This window comes from Callospermophilus lateralis, chromosome 16 (assembly GCF_048772815.1).
Source record: "Callospermophilus lateralis isolate mCalLat2 chromosome 16, mCalLat2.hap1, whole genome shotgun sequence".
Classification (NCBI taxonomy): domain Eukaryota; kingdom Metazoa; phylum Chordata; class Mammalia; order Rodentia; family Sciuridae; genus Callospermophilus; species Callospermophilus lateralis.
The window spans coordinates 24950226-24966484 of NC_135320.1; the positions used below are offsets into that span (position 1 = coordinate 24950226).

At 39.3% G+C, this 16259-nt stretch overlaps 2 protein-coding genes across 9 annotated transcripts in view; one reads left to right on the forward strand and one right to left on the reverse strand.

The window, feature by feature from the left end:
* Positions 1-4791, reverse strand: part of Mtfr1 (mitochondrial fission regulator 1) — a 50681-nt gene extending 45890 nt beyond the window's left edge. For all 3 annotated transcript variants that reach the window (XM_076836136.1, XM_076836135.1, XM_076836134.1), the window contains exon 1: positions 4722-4791. The gene's annotated coding sequence lies outside the window, so the exon portion shown is untranslated. The remainder of the gene's footprint in view (positions 1-4721) is intronic.
* A 196-nt stretch (positions 4792-4987) lies between these two features.
* Positions 4988-16259, forward strand: part of Armc1 (armadillo repeat containing 1) — a 35187-nt gene continuing 23915 nt past the window's right edge. The window contains exons 1-3 of one of the 6 annotated variants that reach the window (XM_076835495.1): positions 4988-5072; positions 6840-6896; positions 10448-10506. The gene's annotated coding sequence lies outside the window, so the exon portion shown is untranslated. Of the gene's footprint in view, positions 5073-6839; positions 6897-9597; positions 10507-14040; positions 15132-15668; positions 15720-15791; positions 16066-16259 lie in introns of those variants that run through there. The other 5 variants (XM_076835499.1, XM_076835498.1, XM_076835496.1 and 2 more) reach the window with 5 other exon arrangements.

The following is a 16259-nucleotide window of genomic DNA, read 5'->3' on the forward strand; positions in this document are numbered from 1 at the left end:
ATAATTTTGTGCGCTGTACTCTTATACAACTGTCAGCACAGGTTTGTTTATACTGGTGTAACCACAAACACATAATGCATTGCCAAATGACATGATGGATCCGATGTCACCAGAGAGAGGAACTTTCTAGCTGCATTTATAATTGTATGAGACCACTGTTCTGTATGTACTTAACTATATTTTGCACTCCCTACCTGAATCCAAATAGACTGGGATTAAATGAGATAGCATGACTAAAATGAATATAAAATTGATTCCTATTATATCTAAAATCATCTCTTAGGAAACCAGTCTACTCTACTGCCAGTACATATTACATATCAAATCAGTATTTACGAGTATACAAAAAATTCATTTCAAAAAGTAAGAAAATTTCTTAAAGGTTAAAAAAGTTATACTGCTTTATAAAAATACTTACATATTTAAAATACAATATCACCTATGTGTTTTTTTTCAGAGTTTTCCTATTTGTCTGAGTTTTTATATTGTAACCACAACCAACTCATGCTAGTCAAATCCAGATGCATAAGCTAATCTGTTAAATAGTATCAAATGTTTATACAATTTATTTGGTAATAATGGCTTGTAGCCTGACTGGCTGACACCTTCAAAAGAATAAACGAAAGAACTGATCTAGAGGTGGCATATACTCGTCCCTAAAACAGCTCTTCATATAGCAATTTTACTATCCATTATGCTGCTTTTCAGAGGCAGAGCCATATATGTGCAACTTAATATAACAAATGATGAATATCACTGATGAACACGTGCTTGCAAATCAATAAGTGAAATATTAGAAGCCCAATGGGAAAAAAGGCATAGGACAGCAGTAGGCATAGAATACAATTGGAAATGTGTAGAAACACAAATGGAAAATAATATGTAAAAAAATGTTTAAGGATATCACTAATAATCAAGTAAATGTTAAACTGTTATAACTTTTTCCTTGTGAAATTGGCAAAGATGAGGCTGGTTATGTGACTGTGCTTTGCATGAGACAGACCCTGGGTTTGATACCTAGCAAAGACGAAAATGGGGACACCTCAGTATTGGTAATAACATGAGCAAAGTATAACCTTTCTGGTGGATGCCCTAGCAGTATGTACACATAACAGTGCTTTCACGTTTGTACTCAGCAATTTCATGTCTACAAAGTCATCCTAAAGAAATAATCCGACTCTGAATCTGAACTGAAAAAGTTATTCTCTTGAGACTATGAGTAGTTTTTAAAAAGTAGAAAAGAAAAGAAAAGATCTAACAAAAGGTTGGTTAAATATACAACAGTAACTCATCCATACCTGAAAGACATTAAAAAGATAATGTAGGGGCTGAGGCATAGCAATGGTGGCATGTTGAGAGCCACAGTTTAGTCAGAATGGCATTTTTGCCAGAGGTAATGGTTGAAAGGTGACTCTGCTCTGGGATTAGGGTGGGGATCTTGCTGGGATTAGGGCGGATCCTGCTGGGAATAAAGGTTGCTGTTTGAACCTACAAGGCTGTGTGGCGGCTTGGTTATTTTGTGCCCAGCCAGACTGCCACAGTGGCAGAATGCTGGCCTAGCATGCACAAGGCCAAGGTTCCATCCCCACACCACAAAAAATAAATAATAATAATAAATAAAATATAAACAAATAGGGTTGGGAATATAGTTCAGTGATAGAGAATTTGCCTAGCATACTTGAGGTCATGGGTTCAATCCCCAGTACTGCAAATAAATAATAGTTTTAGTTCTGAAAATGAAAGATGCTCCATATATAAACTGTATCATAAACACTGAATATAATCTCATTTTTCTAAATAAATGTGTTTACACATATTCATTTAGGTCAAGGGATAGCAATATAGCTCAGTGACTGAGCATTTGCCTAGCATGTGTGAAGCCCCAGGTTCAATCTCCAGCAACCAACATTCTCTCTCTCTCTCTCTCTCTCTCTCTCTCTCACACACACACACACACACAGTCAAGAAGAGAGGCTGACAAATCTTTTTATGTGACAGATCAGTAAATAAATCTTTTAGGTTTGTGGGTGATATGGTCTGTCAAACTTGCTCCATTATCCTTATAATGGGAAAGCAGCCATAGATAATATGTAAATAAACATGAGTAACCAATTCTGATAAAACACTAAAATTTGAATTTCACACAATTACTATGTGTCACAAAATAGTCTTTAAAGGATTTTTTTTTTTTTTTTCAATCTCTTACGAATGAAAAAAAAATGCTCATGGCTCTAGTTCATACAAAATGGGTCTCAGGCCACTTTAGGCCTCAAGCTATGGGCAGTAAACCCCATGTCTAGAATATACAGTAAAGCATCAGCAATGGATATCTTTTGAAGATGGGATTACAGTGTCATTTTTTTAATTACTTTTCCTAATTTTGTGATTTCTATCAATAGAACAAAATAAAAAATCAAATATCTGAGTGCTGAATAGAAATCAACAAGTTAAACAGCAGTGATACAGCAAGATAGCCCAAGAAAACAAACTGTGGAAACTGAATACTTCAGTATCTACTGTACTATGCTGTCTCGCCCCACTCCGCTTTTTCAGGCTATTTGCTTTCTTCATTCCTTTCCTTATGTCCATTAATTCACCAGTTACCCACATCTATTTCTTTTATGTTCATCAATCACGTCAGCCCAATAATTCTTTCATATCTCAGGTAAGGTTATGTTTGACAGTGCCAGCTCAATAGCTTCCAATGAAATAACCTTGAACACTTCCATGTTCATTAAGTTAAACTCTTTAGACATGGACTCAAGTTCCTTCACAAGCAATCTGACCTTACTCTGAGAATTCTGAATCACTCTCTTATGGTAGGAATCCTAAACTTCATTTAATTAATTACTTTATTTATTTTTGGACTGGGAACTGAACCCCAGCAGTTCTTTACCACTGATCACACTATTTCCCCTAACCTTTGTATTTTTTTTATTTTGAGACAGGGTCTCCCAAAGTTGGTGAAGTGGGCCTCAAACTTGGCACTCTTCCTGTTTCAGCCTCCCAAATTGGTGGGATTACAAGCAAGTACCAAAGCACCCAGCCTAAACTTCAATTTAACAGGATTATTCTACTGTGCTCTGAATAAGCCACCTGTCTCTTGTAGTTCTTTATTCCTCTTATACTATTTACTTCCATAATAGCCATGTTCAACTAATGTAATATTGGTAAGATGAGGGATACAGATGAAATAACCACTATGAATATCCAGTATTTGCCATGTGCTAAAGAAATGGTAGAGATTATGCGCTTATGTACATTTCCCCTATTTCTTTCCCCTTTAATGGCAAGAATAAAAATATTTTAATACTTGTATTTGTTAAACTATGTTTATGAACTTTATTAATAACCTCAAAGTTAATTGTATTAACCATTTACTGTTTAAAAAAAACAAAAATACCTCTCAATATTGTTTTGTACTCACACTTCCAGGTTATTGTCCCACCCCCCATTACAGATTTGTAGCTCAGAAGAAATAATTTTACACATCAGTTTCCTATTCAACTCTTAGGATATTGGGTTAAGGTTAAAGAGCAAAATTTTTGCAAGGAGAAAGCCAAAGAGTAGCCATCCTGAATTCCAGCCCTCCCCTTTCAGTAGCATAATTTTTAGGCAAATTAACTTTTTGTCCTCAACTATAAAATGAGGATAACTCCTACTTCATAAGACTGTTGTAAAAATTATACGAATTGGTGGAAACAATTGCACAGGGCTTCATACACAGTAAGAATTCCATAAACAGAAATTAGCAATATAATTATTACTGCTCAAAGCATAACATTAATGCCTAGATTATTTGGTACCTTTGTTTCTGGTGATTTTGAGAATCTGAACACAGGGTTGTGAAACCTGTAGTACATTCTTGTAGTACAACCAAATTAGCGGTGTTCATACTTTTTAATGTGTGCCTTATTTTACTCAACTTCTCTAAAAAGCAAATGGTTAGAGGTAAAGTGTAACTATTGATCATGAAAAAAAGCGAATACATAAAAGAGATGAAATGATATATGGCATATACATACTTCAAAACAACCCGGAGAGGGAACAAGAGTGGCCATAAATTAATAATTACTGAAAATGGGTGAGGCATACATTGAGTTCTTCATATTATTTGCTTAACTTTATAGTCTGAAGATTTTCATAATTTCTTAAAACGCTCAAAGGCCTACTTCTCTAGGGCTTCATGCAAATTCTGGGCATGGTCAGGGAAATACATATTGGAAAGTCCTGGGAGGCAAACAGTGACACCGCAATGCAATCCAGGTGTAGCCGGTTAAACCTCCCAGGCAGAACCCCGGGTATGCTCCGCCCCTAGAGTCCGCGAGGCTGGCTCCACGAGGCTCGGGAGAGGGCACAACACCGAGGGGAAACGCCGTCTGGCGGCCAGCACTGAAACTGGGGTTCCCAAGACCGTCAGGAGACGGGGGAGGGGCAGGAGACGTGGGATAGGTGGGTGGGTGAGCGAGACCCAGTCCGGTGGGCGAGGCGATTTCTCTCAGCTCCACCGAAGCACCCGGCCCACCAAGGCTCTCGGCACCGCCCGCTGTCTGGGACATCATTGCCTCCCTTCGATCCTGGAGCAGAAGCCCAGCCGGCCTCCCAGTCCCGGGTTCCTTCAGCTCCTGCCCTGTTACCGCGGCGTCCCACCGCCGTTAATCCCTGGGCCGCCTCATTTCCCCCCTTGCCAACCGTTTTTCCGAGTCCCCAGACTCTCTTACCTCGGCCGCGCGGCAGCCAGCACCTTCCCCTGCTACTCCGGCTTTCAGATTGGCTGTCCCGGGACGTTGCTGTCAATCAGCCAATCCCCGCCCCGAGCCGGGATCAGGCTGACCAATTAACTGTTTGTTCCGGCTCGGAGGCGGGCTCAGGGAGCCGCGGGCGGAAGGTGTGGCTACCACCTCCAGCGCCGGCAGCCACCTTTCCCCGTCGGTGTGCGCACGCGCGGGAGTCCGTGATGGGCGTGTGCTTTCGCCAGGCCTTGGCTTTGTGTCTTCACTGCTCCGCCCTGGGAAGTACTTTTGTTTGTAAACGTCATGCTCTAGGTGTGTAGGAAGACCCACATTCTGAAGGTAACCGCAAGTGTGTATTATGCTGTGATTCTTAATCCTAACCTGTGTTGCACTTTTCGTCCCATGCTGTGGGGACTTGGTTTCACCCGGCAGATCTTTATACTGCGGACCTCACGTCCGGGGTGCCTTTCTGTTTGGGAGGAGTAGGAGAGGGGGTTTGCCAAAGTGGATGAAGATTTTTACAGTACTGCCTTCAGGTCCAGTGTCTATGTAGTCTGGCTCATTGGGGTACATGCTTCTTAAATACCTAATCTTGTCCTGAAAATATGAACCTTGCATGTATAATTCAGCAAGGAAATGTGTTTAGGAGTGATAAAACATTAACATGTACAAGACGACTATCTGTATTTCTATTTGGCTTTTCAAGAGGCTGTTGCTGATTGGCTGTCTCTCTTACCCTCCCATTGCAGTTGATCCAGAAGGTTACTGGGTAGGTGCTTGAGCTCAGAAGTTCTTGCCCTAAGTGACTCAAGTCTTTCTACCCAAGGAATTCCCTCCTTCAGCAAGAACTTTAAAACATTTACTCAACAAGGGCTTATTGGGAGCCTATTATGACAGTACAAATATATTTTTAAAACAAAAATCCTTGAACCACGCCTAGAGTGAGGCTACAGGGTAATTTGGAGATAAAAACACAAATTTAAGAAATGTGATCACATGTTATGATGGAAGTACAGAGGGTCCTAGGAGACTCGTCTGAGCTTACTGGTGGCTTAAGGAACATTTCAGGAAGTAGTGGGTGCTTGATTTGAGGCTTACTGTAAAAGCAAGAGCTGAGCTGAATGAATGGGGGGTGCAATAGACAGTCGTGTTTCTGGCAAAGGACACTTGTTTCTTCTGAGATACTTCTAAGGTGGATTTACTGCTAAGTTAATGCATGTGCTTCAGGGCCCTGACTTTCATTTGCTCTTTCCATGGCCCAAAGGGGGACCTTGGTACCGAGTTCACATGGTCATATGTTGTCTTTACTTTTTTTTTTTTTTTTTTTTTTTGGTACTGAGGACTGAACCCAGAGGTGCTTAGTCTTTTTTTTTTTTTTTTTTTTTTTTGAGACAGAGTCTCACAGAGCTGCTTAGGGCCTTGCTAAATTGCTGAGGCTGGCCTCAAATTTGTGATTCTTCTACCTCAGCCTCCTGAGTCTCTGGGATTACAGGCATGTACCACCATGACCAGCTTGTCTTGTATTTTAAAAAGAATGTGTCCAAATAAAGTCCAGTTAACACCTGTTTTTCCTTTCCAGCTTCCCTTCTTTCACACTTCCCTTTGTCTTAAGTGCCCTTGGTGTGGCCCTGAACATTTTTGGAATCTGGGCCACTTCGCCATAAGTTATTGCTGTCTCTCCCAATAATGGAATGACTTTTACGAATTCTCCTAGTCTAGCTGTATACCATCTCACTCAATGCTGGGATACAAATGGACTGTCACAGTTGTTTGACACTGAAAGTATGTGGCTAGTGAAGGAAAAAGGAGGGTTTGAAATGTGTTGAGCTAGAAGCTAATGTATGGGAAAATCTTCCAGTCATCACACTTAAAGTTACAAGCAGGATACTTTGCCTTTTGTTTTTAGTAAACTTATTTTAGATTTGCAGAAAAATCGCAAAAAGAGTGGATGAAATTCCTTTGTACCCCTCATCTATTTTCCTTTAATGTTAGCATCTTATATTACTGGAGTACGTTTATAAAATGAAGCAACCAGCATTGGTACATTATTGTGGACTAGACTGCACACTTTATTTAGATTCTACTAATGTCCTTTTTCTCTTTCAGGATCGTATCCGAGATGTCACATTGCATTTAGTCATCATGTGTCCTTAGTCTCCTCTGGTTTGTGAAAATTTCTTACTTTTTTGTTTTTCATGACCTTGATATAGCCATGACAGGTTTGGGTATCTGCTCAGGTATTTTGTAAAATGTCCCACGGTTTGAGTTGCCTGATACTTTGCACATAATTGGACTGTGATTATAGGGTTTGAGGAAAATATAGTGAGATGCTTGTTTCATCATATAATATCAGCATAATTTAATAATGATGTTAACTTTTATCATCTGATCAGCATCGTGTTTGCTAGTTTCTCCACCATAAAGTTGCATTTTTTCCCCTTTCCATATTCTTGCCCTTGACAGCAAGTCACTAAATCCTGCCCACTGTCAAGGAAGTATAGGATTAAGCTTCGACTCCTGAAGGGTAATATCTATACATTATTTGGAATTCCTCTATAAGGAAGATTTGTCTCTTCCCATTTATTTATACTCAGTCATTTACTATAGCTTCTTATACGTTTATTTATATGTCATTTTATATTTATACTATGATCTTTAAAAGTTGCTCAAATTGTTCCAGATTTGGCTACTGAAAACTCTTTTAGGTTATCTTGTGTGTCCTTTTTGTCTTTTGATTACCTCCTTTTTTCTAGATCTACAGGATGCTCCAGGCTCATATTGTATATTTCTGCCCCCATCCTAGAATCAGCCATTTTTCCAAGGAGCCCTAGAATGGTCTTTAAAACTAAGATCTCAGTACTGGGTGTGCTTATTGCTACTGGAGAATCTTTGAATCTAGCCTTTGTTAGAGCTGGTAAATATTGTTACCACCATGTTTTTTTCTTTAAATTCTTCATTTAAAACTCTGTGATAGGCAGCCTATAAGGTGTCCCCATTAAGCTTTACCTCTTGGTAGTCACACTTTTGTGTGTTTTCCTCCTTTTGAGCATAGAGTGGACCTACTGACTTGCTTCTAATGACTTGAATATAGCAAGAATGAGAGGATGTCATTTATTAAGTTACAAAATGACTGTGGCTTCCATCTTGCTTGCTTGCTTTTGGTTCTTCTTTCCTTCCTCTGAGGGAAACCAATGACATATATGAGCTTCACTAAGGAGAGGCCCACATGGCAAAAAACTGAGGGAGGACTGTAGCCAACGGCCAGTAATGAACCTCCAGTCATCAGCTTGTGGAAAACTAAATCCTGCTAAAAGCCATGGAACTTGAACTTGGAAGGAGATCCTCTCTCTCTGGAGTCTTGAATTGACTGGAACCCGAGCTGGCAACTTGATTGCAGCCTTGTGAGAGAGGCAGACACTCAGCTAAGCTGCACATGGACTTGTGATGCACAGAAACCGAGAGAAAATAATTGAATATCGTGTTGAGCTGATAAGTTGCGTGGCAATTTTTTAGGAAGCAATAAATAACTATACAATTTTGGTCTCTTCCACAAGATCAGTGGAGCTATTTAAAATATATATGCCCAAGTCCCTACTTAGAATCTTAGGTGATTGTTCTGCATAGCTAAGTTTGAAAACAAATATAGATACAGGGCAATCCATTTGAGAATATTAGAAAAAAATGGACTTTTTTTTTCTTTTTAATGTATTTGATCCTGGAGTTTTTGACCCAGATTAATGACTCAGCTTTCTTGACAGAATCAAGAAAACCGAAACTTTATCTGCTTTGGAGTATTTACTGAATAAAAGGAAAAAGTACCAGAGCTCTCTAACTTACTGTGTGGCCTTGAAAAAGTTCCTTGATTTCTCTATATCTTCAGATTCCCAGAAAAATAAGACTGTAATACCATTTTTAAAGAAAGAGATTTACTCATTTTTAGGTATATTATGCAATAGAAAGTGACCAAACTCTGAGCTTCCTTCCACATAGAGATTTAATCCCTCTAATCCATATTGGTAGACAGATGTTATATTTTGTTGTGGAAAGAATATGGACTTTGGAGTCAGACTGATTTCAAAATATGTCCATGCCACTGGCCAGCTGTGTGTATCCTTGGGCAAGACAGCCTCCCTGGGTCTCCTTTTCCTAACCTGCACAGTGAACTTTCTCAGAGTATTCTTGAAAACTTATTGTGTAACATTTGTCAAATGCCAAGGATAATTCATCATGGAGGACATATAATCAACTCGTCCAGTTATGATCCACTGTTAGTAAAGTAGGGAACAGTCAAAGGTCCACAACAGCCTGTTTCTCATAATGGGTTTAATGGCAACCTCATTTGATGAAGAGAGGTTGTAGCTTGGTGGTACTTTGCCCCTGTGTTAATTCCCTACCCCCTTCAGCTTTGAATACTTCTATGTAAAAAATATAACACACTGAAATGGGGCTTGAATACCTACATTAGAATTCAGGCAAACCTTGATAGCAAAATATCATTGTGTAGAGTAATGACGTGCCCACAGAGGTTTTAAGACAAGTTGAGGTTGGATGTGTGTGGGAGAGGTTGGACTACTGTCCAGTCCAAAACCAACATTATCTCACTGGAGATTAGAGTCAGGGATATAGACAGTGCCCATTGACTACAAAGCTCCTTTAATCACAATAATAGGCAGAAATTATTGATAGGTGATAAGATTTTAATCTTCTTTAGTCATATAAAGCTCAATTAAAAGAATATTTTTACTGTGCCTAGTGACAAGTTGTTAAGCAATTTTAATTTTGTCATATAATTTTGGTTGTTCTAAAAAAGAATATTTTATTCTTCTCTTCATTGTCTTATGAAGTAACAGAAAAGTTCCATATTCAAATATATCAAGAGACCACAACCTTTCAGAAATTGTGACATTCCTTGTTATAAATCTAGCCCTTGATCTGGGCACAGCAGCACATGCCTGTAATTCCAGAGACTGGAAAGGCTGAGACAGGAGGATCAGAAGTTTGAGGCCAGCCTCAGCATGTTAGGAGGCCCTAAACAACTTAGTGAGATCCTATCTCAAAATAAAAAAGGACTGTGGATATGGCTTAGTGATTAAGTGCCCTGTGGTCAATCCCCAGTATCCATAAATAAATAAATAAATAAATGCATGAATGAATAAATCCAGCCCTTGGGATTGATCTGACTTATAAGGCTCTTTTTTATGTTTTGTTTTGAAATTTGTGGTTATGGAAAATGTCACATATACACAAAAATATAGTACTGGAAATCCTCTTATATTCATCAGCCAGTGTACAGCTACATCTCATATAACTACAAGCTTTCCCCTCCTCTGATTTTTCCTTTCCTTCCTCCCTTTTTCTGGGATGGAACAACAGGGGCAAAGTACCACCAACCTACATATCCAACCCTTTTAATTTTTTGAGACAAGGTTCTTATTAAATTGCCAAGGCTGGCCTCAAACTTTGTGATCTTCTGGCTTCAGCGTCCTGAGTCACTGGAATTACAGGTGAGTGCCACCACACCTAGTTGCTCCTCTTATTCTTTTGAAACTCATCTCAGGTCATTCCATTCATAAATATTTCACTGTATATCACTAAAAGATAAATAGTTTTTTAAGAATATAACTATAATACCATTGTTACATCTAAAACATTAATTAGTTCCTAATATTAAATAAGTGTTCAAATTTACCTTCATGTCTTTTTGTTTTTTACAGTTTATCTAGATGGTTTATTTGAATCCACATCCAAAAAGAGCCACATGTTACTTTTGCCGGTATGTCTCTTGAATCTATTTCAATCTACAGTTTCTCCTTCCTGCTTGTTTATTTAGAAACACCTGCCAGGCTCAGTGGCACAAGCCTGTAAACCCAGCAACCAGTTAGGCTGAGGTAGGAGGATTACAAGTTCAAGGCTAGTCTCAGCAATTTAGTGAGGCCTTAAACAACTTAGCAAGATCCTGTCTCAAAATAAAGAAAAATGCTGGGGATGTAGCCCACTGGTAAAGTACCCCTGGGTTCTGTCCCCACGACTCGTGCCCCCCCACCCCCCCCACCCCGCAAAAAAAAAGGAGGAGGAGGAGGGGGAAGAGGAGACTTGCAGTGGAACTGTTAAACACTCTTCTGCCTTATAACCTAACTCATAGTTTTGTTTTGCTTTTGTTTTTGTTTTAATACTAGAGATTGAAACCCAGAGGTGCTGAACCCCTGAAACATATCCCCAGCCCTTTTTATATTTTATTTTGAGACAGATCTCACTAAGTTGCCCAGGCTGGCCCTGCACTTGGAATCCCCCTACCTCAGCCTCCCAAATTGCTGGGATTACAGGTGTACTCCACCACACTGCTTTAGATTCTTGTGGTCACAATTATTGGGTTAGGAGGTTATTTATAAGAATAGGTTTTTCTTTGTTGTTTAATTGCTGGAATAATTTACATTTTGTAGAAATATATGAAGAGTTTTCTACCAGTAATATTGTATCATTTTGATTTTTGCCAGCCTGATGAGGTTTAATCGATTATTCACATTGTTATGTTAATCTGCATTCTCTTATTACAAGTGAGTTTACATGTTTTTTTTTTAGTTTATTGACCACATGGATTCTCTCTTTATTAAATGCCTATTTATGTTCTTTGCCCAGTTTCTATAGAATTGCTTATTCCCTGCTCTTCATTAACCTCTGTCTGCTCACTAGGTTGCACATTTACCCCCAAACTTATTGTGTATTAATATCACTTTATATTTTTTATCCTACTAAAAATTGCTTTTTCTTTGGTAGTGTTAGGGTTTGAACCCTGGGGCCTTGAGCTTGCTAGGCAAGCACTTTATCACTGAGCTGTATCCGTGGATTCCAAAACTGCTTTTCAAAACAAGTCAAATATGTTATTTTATTAACTTCTTAGTTTCTGGTCTTGTTTAAGTTTCTCCGTATCTCTAGGTTATATATGTAGTCTCCAAGATTTGAGGTTTTAATACATCTGGAATTAATCTTTTGGTAAGTGATGAAATATATAGGCCCAATTTCATTTTCATACAGATGGATAGCAAAAGATTCCATTCATAATTATTTATTATTTTAAATTTTATCTTTGTCATGTTTTAAACTGTACATTTGATAGTTCATGTACAAAATTTATGAATAAACATACGTCAGAAGTGTGTGTTCAAAAATTTGTTATTGTTGTTTTTAAACTGAGAAGGGTTGTTTATCAAAAAGTTTCAGAAAACACTACTCCCTGTGCTTCTTAGACTCTGAACTTTTTAGAGGGCAAGGATTATGTTCTTCCATATCTTTAAATCCATAGCTAAGACTATTTCTGACACAATATACATGTTCAAAAAATGACTGTCAAATGATTGAGTGAATAAAATAGCCACTATCTGAATCATGTATTTTAAGCAACACAGCTATTAGGAAACTTGACATTCCAGCTGTGTCCTGTGGTAAGATACCCAAGGTGAAGAAAAAGTGATGATTCATAATGGTAAGTAATATAACTTCCTTGGTGTCAAGTTCAGACACTTTTAGTATGGGATGTGAGTTCTTAAAACCTTGAAAGATTTACCTGAGGCTTGTAATCCATAGGTGCTTAGGAAAGTGGTAATTATCTTTTTGTGGATGCATCTTGTGCTTTTTAATGCTAGTCATCATTTCTTTGTCATGAGAGTGTGCAGGAAGAATTGGTCTTAATGACAGAAGAATGATTATATTTTAGACTGTAGGAACTTCCAAATGACAAAGACTGTGGAACATATATTCTGGACAGTGTCAAAATTCCTGCCATTAATTACTAGTTGGGAAAATGCTATATGGATTTTCCCTTCCTAATACAAAAATTAACCTTAGTATAAATAGCAAGTTTAATTTCCTAGACTGTTGAGTTGTTTTTATAACAATACTGTACAAAACTTCATTTACTCAACCAGATGGGGTATATTTAACCTGGCTATGCTCTTTGGACTTAGTATTATTTGCTGCTGCTTCTTTTTTTTTTTTGCAATTTTCTGCACTTACACCTCACCCCATTTCTTTTTTAAATTCCAGCAGTTGATTGTTACAACCGGTACTCCTACCATTGGACATTCTGCATCATCTCTTTTTTTCTTTATAATTTAGACTCAGTGCTTCCCCACCACCACTCCAACTCCCTCGTGGCTTTGGGGAAAAGAAACCAAGCCAGACACCTACTCCACCGCCCCTTCACGTAGGCAGTGATCCAGACATGCTGAACAGCTGATCCACATCTCCAGGTTTTTTTTAGTTTTGGGGACAGGGGTCTTACTAAGTTGCTGAAGCTGGCTTTGAACTGCCATCCTCCTGCCTCAGCGTCCAGAGTGGCTGGGATTACAGGAGAGTGCTACCATGCTGGCCAGGCTTGTTTTTGCTATAGGTCAAATGTTGTGAAAAAGAATAGTATGGCTTTATTTTGCTCCTATTTTCTTCTTGCATTTATTACAAGAGGATAATCAAAAACAAGGAACACATGGCACAAGTAACCATTTGGTTTTTAAATTTCCTTACAAAGTACAGAAGATATTAGCCCCTAAGAGGCCTCTCAAATATTGAGCTACATAGCAGAATCAAATTGTAAAAGAGGGAATCCAAAATCCTGTTGTTAGGTAGTAGCTAGCAACAGTGAAATACAGGAAAGATTGCTAGTATTCTTTAAATTATTTTAGGGTCCTACTTTAAACTACTTCCAAAATAGACAAGAAAGCAAAGGGTGGTAGTTAATTTGTAGAAAATAAACAGAAGCAAGGGAACTAGTTGAAAATTGTGTCAAGGAAAGGATTAATTGGACTAACTCTTGTCAGGGTCCATTGATGTTGATGTAAAGCTAGGAATTATGGCCATAAGTGTCTCCAATTGTCTGGGAAGGAAGTTTCCTTTAGTAGTGCGGTTACACTAAGGTAATGGCCTGACCAGCACGTGATCTCAGTGCCCCCATTAACTGGGGTTTGACTTGTAGATGAAGCCTACAAACCCCCCTCTCCCCGAATAGGATGACCCCATGACAGTTCCAGAGAGGAACACCTAAGGTCAAAAACTGCACTGTGCAACGTGAAGGAGGAGTTGAACACTTGGTTAGCAGAGAGTAGAAAAGGTGGTCCCAAATTCTCTTGGTAAACAGCAAAGAGTAATAAATAAAATTGGGGCCAACAATTTCTTATTTGTCGTACTCTACTTGAAGACGGCCCACTTTCCCCCTTGAGAGTGCTTCTTGCTAAACCTCACATTCACTTCTAATAAAGTTTTCTTGCATGACTTGATGTCTGATTTTTAAATCTTTCCTTAGAACACAAGAACCGAGGTTTGGAGTTTCAGGTCCCTACTTTCCTGTGACTGGTTTTTTGAGTGCAATAGACGCATTATTGTCAATGACTAGCCTGTGGGATTTAGATTACCTCGAGAAATACTTAAAAAATAAAATAAAATCCATACCTTGACAAAACCAAACCTTTAGTGACTGCTATCAATAAAGCAAGATATTTATATTGATAAATATAAGGCAATAATAATTTTTAAAAAAGAACTGCGTGACAAAAGAGAAAATTCGAACGAGTCCCTTAGAATGGAAAAAAAAAAAAGTCATTTCAAAAAGCAATCACTATTTCAAACAAACAGAACTGTACTTTGCAGCTTTAGCTTTGCTAGGAACACTGGACACCTAGATGAAATGAACGAAGTCCAAGGAAGGCTTAAGTCCATAGTAAAAACAAATTTAACGATTGTGAATTAAAATTCAAAGCAGCAGCAGGGCGCAGTGGCGGACGCTGTAATCCCAGTGGCTCGGAAGGCTGAGACAGGAGGCTCACGAGTTCAAAGCCAGCCTCGGCAACAGCGAGGTGCTAAGCAACACAGCGAGACCCTGTCTCTAAATAAAATACCAAAAAATGAGGCCAGGATCACAGAAGCAAAGAAGCCTTTCCACCACCGGAACGCTGGGAGTTGTAGTCGGTATAGTAAGAAGGCTTTTCGTCGGAATCAAATTTCTTGGGTTAGTGCTCAATGGACGGAGAATCGTTAGGTCCAATTCAGTGTTCTGTATCCTCATTGGACCTGTCTATTGAATACTTAGTGCATTTCCCTAATATGCCAATGAACGATTAGCTGTAAGACGGCCTTCGTTGATTGGATATTTTTCCTCGCGTTGAACTCATTACCAGCCAATAGGAGGGCAGAGCCGGCGGAGGTGACAGGGTCACTGAGGGAGAGTCTGCACAGCCTTCTCCGCTAGCGCCTTGGCTCTTGGGCACCTGGAGTTATTCCGGTTGACTGCGATTACTGAAGCCGCGGCTGCGAACCGAGGGTTTCGCTCAGCTCTGCCTGGATACCTCTACCTCATCTGTAGCTGTGATCCTGATGGTGCGGCAGACTGTGGTTTCCTAAAGCTCTGGAGCGGTATGTAGGGTCCAGGGGCGGCAGACAAAGCCGTGGAGTGGGAAGGCCGCGAAAAGCGGCCCCTGCCCTTAGGCGGGGAATCGACCCGGGCTGGCGCGTCAGCCTGCTTTCCAGTCAGGATCCAGTAGTTCGTCCCAAGGAGGCGCTTTGAAATGCCCTGCTCGCGTATACTTTATGAAGATGTTAGCTTTCTTTCCGTCTTCCCTACATCCAACTTTTACCAGTCCTAGCATTGTTAGTAATGGGTGTCATCTCGCGTCTTCATCCCTTCAATTTGTTCTTAGGTGACTTTTCTCTGAGTTTGTGCACCCGCATGTCTCCAAAGAGCGGAAGGACATGCTTGGGTTTGACCTAATTAAAGAGAGACCAGTATTCACATCTGTGTATTTTTAAAAACTGTTCTTTGGGGTTGTTTGTGCTCTTGGCAACTCCTTTCGTGATCTATCCCGGCGCTCACGGGCCAACGCACCAAGTGTTGTGCGTGTTTGGTGATTGCCAGCATTCTATTTTACCATATCGCCGTTCTTATTTTCTTAGATCCTGGTACCATTCAAGATTGTTATATGAGGAAGTTGAAACTCAAAGAAGGTAACTCCTTGCTGGAAAGGAGAAAGCCAGATCTGATCTTAATGCTTGTTATATATTTTCTTAATCCCGCTCAATTCAATAAGGAATTAGTTTGTGTGTCCTTTGCAGCATGTGAGAGAGAAGTATTTCTCTGAGTTGAATAGTGAATCTTGGCTGAAAGGAAAGAAAATCTTTCAGGCCACTGCCGGTTTACAGGTGTTTCACATTGTATCCTGCTCCTTGCTTCTAGAAGTGTGGCTTCCTGACAAGTAGCCCAAGCCTCATCTGGAAGCATGCTGGAAATGCTGAATCTCAGGTCCTGCTCCACCTACTGAATCGGAATTTGCTTTTAAACAGGATCCCTTAGGTGATCAGAGTGCTTATTTTAAGTTTAGGGAACATTCATTGTCCCCTAATGGTTCGTCCAAATTGAAGTAAGAAAAAGAAAGAAAGAAAGAAAATACAGTATAGTCTCTTGTGGATAAAACTGGAATGTAAAAAGACAAGGAAAAAGTTTTTTCACACTTTTATCATTTCGTAATGAGTCTATGATTTTTAAAA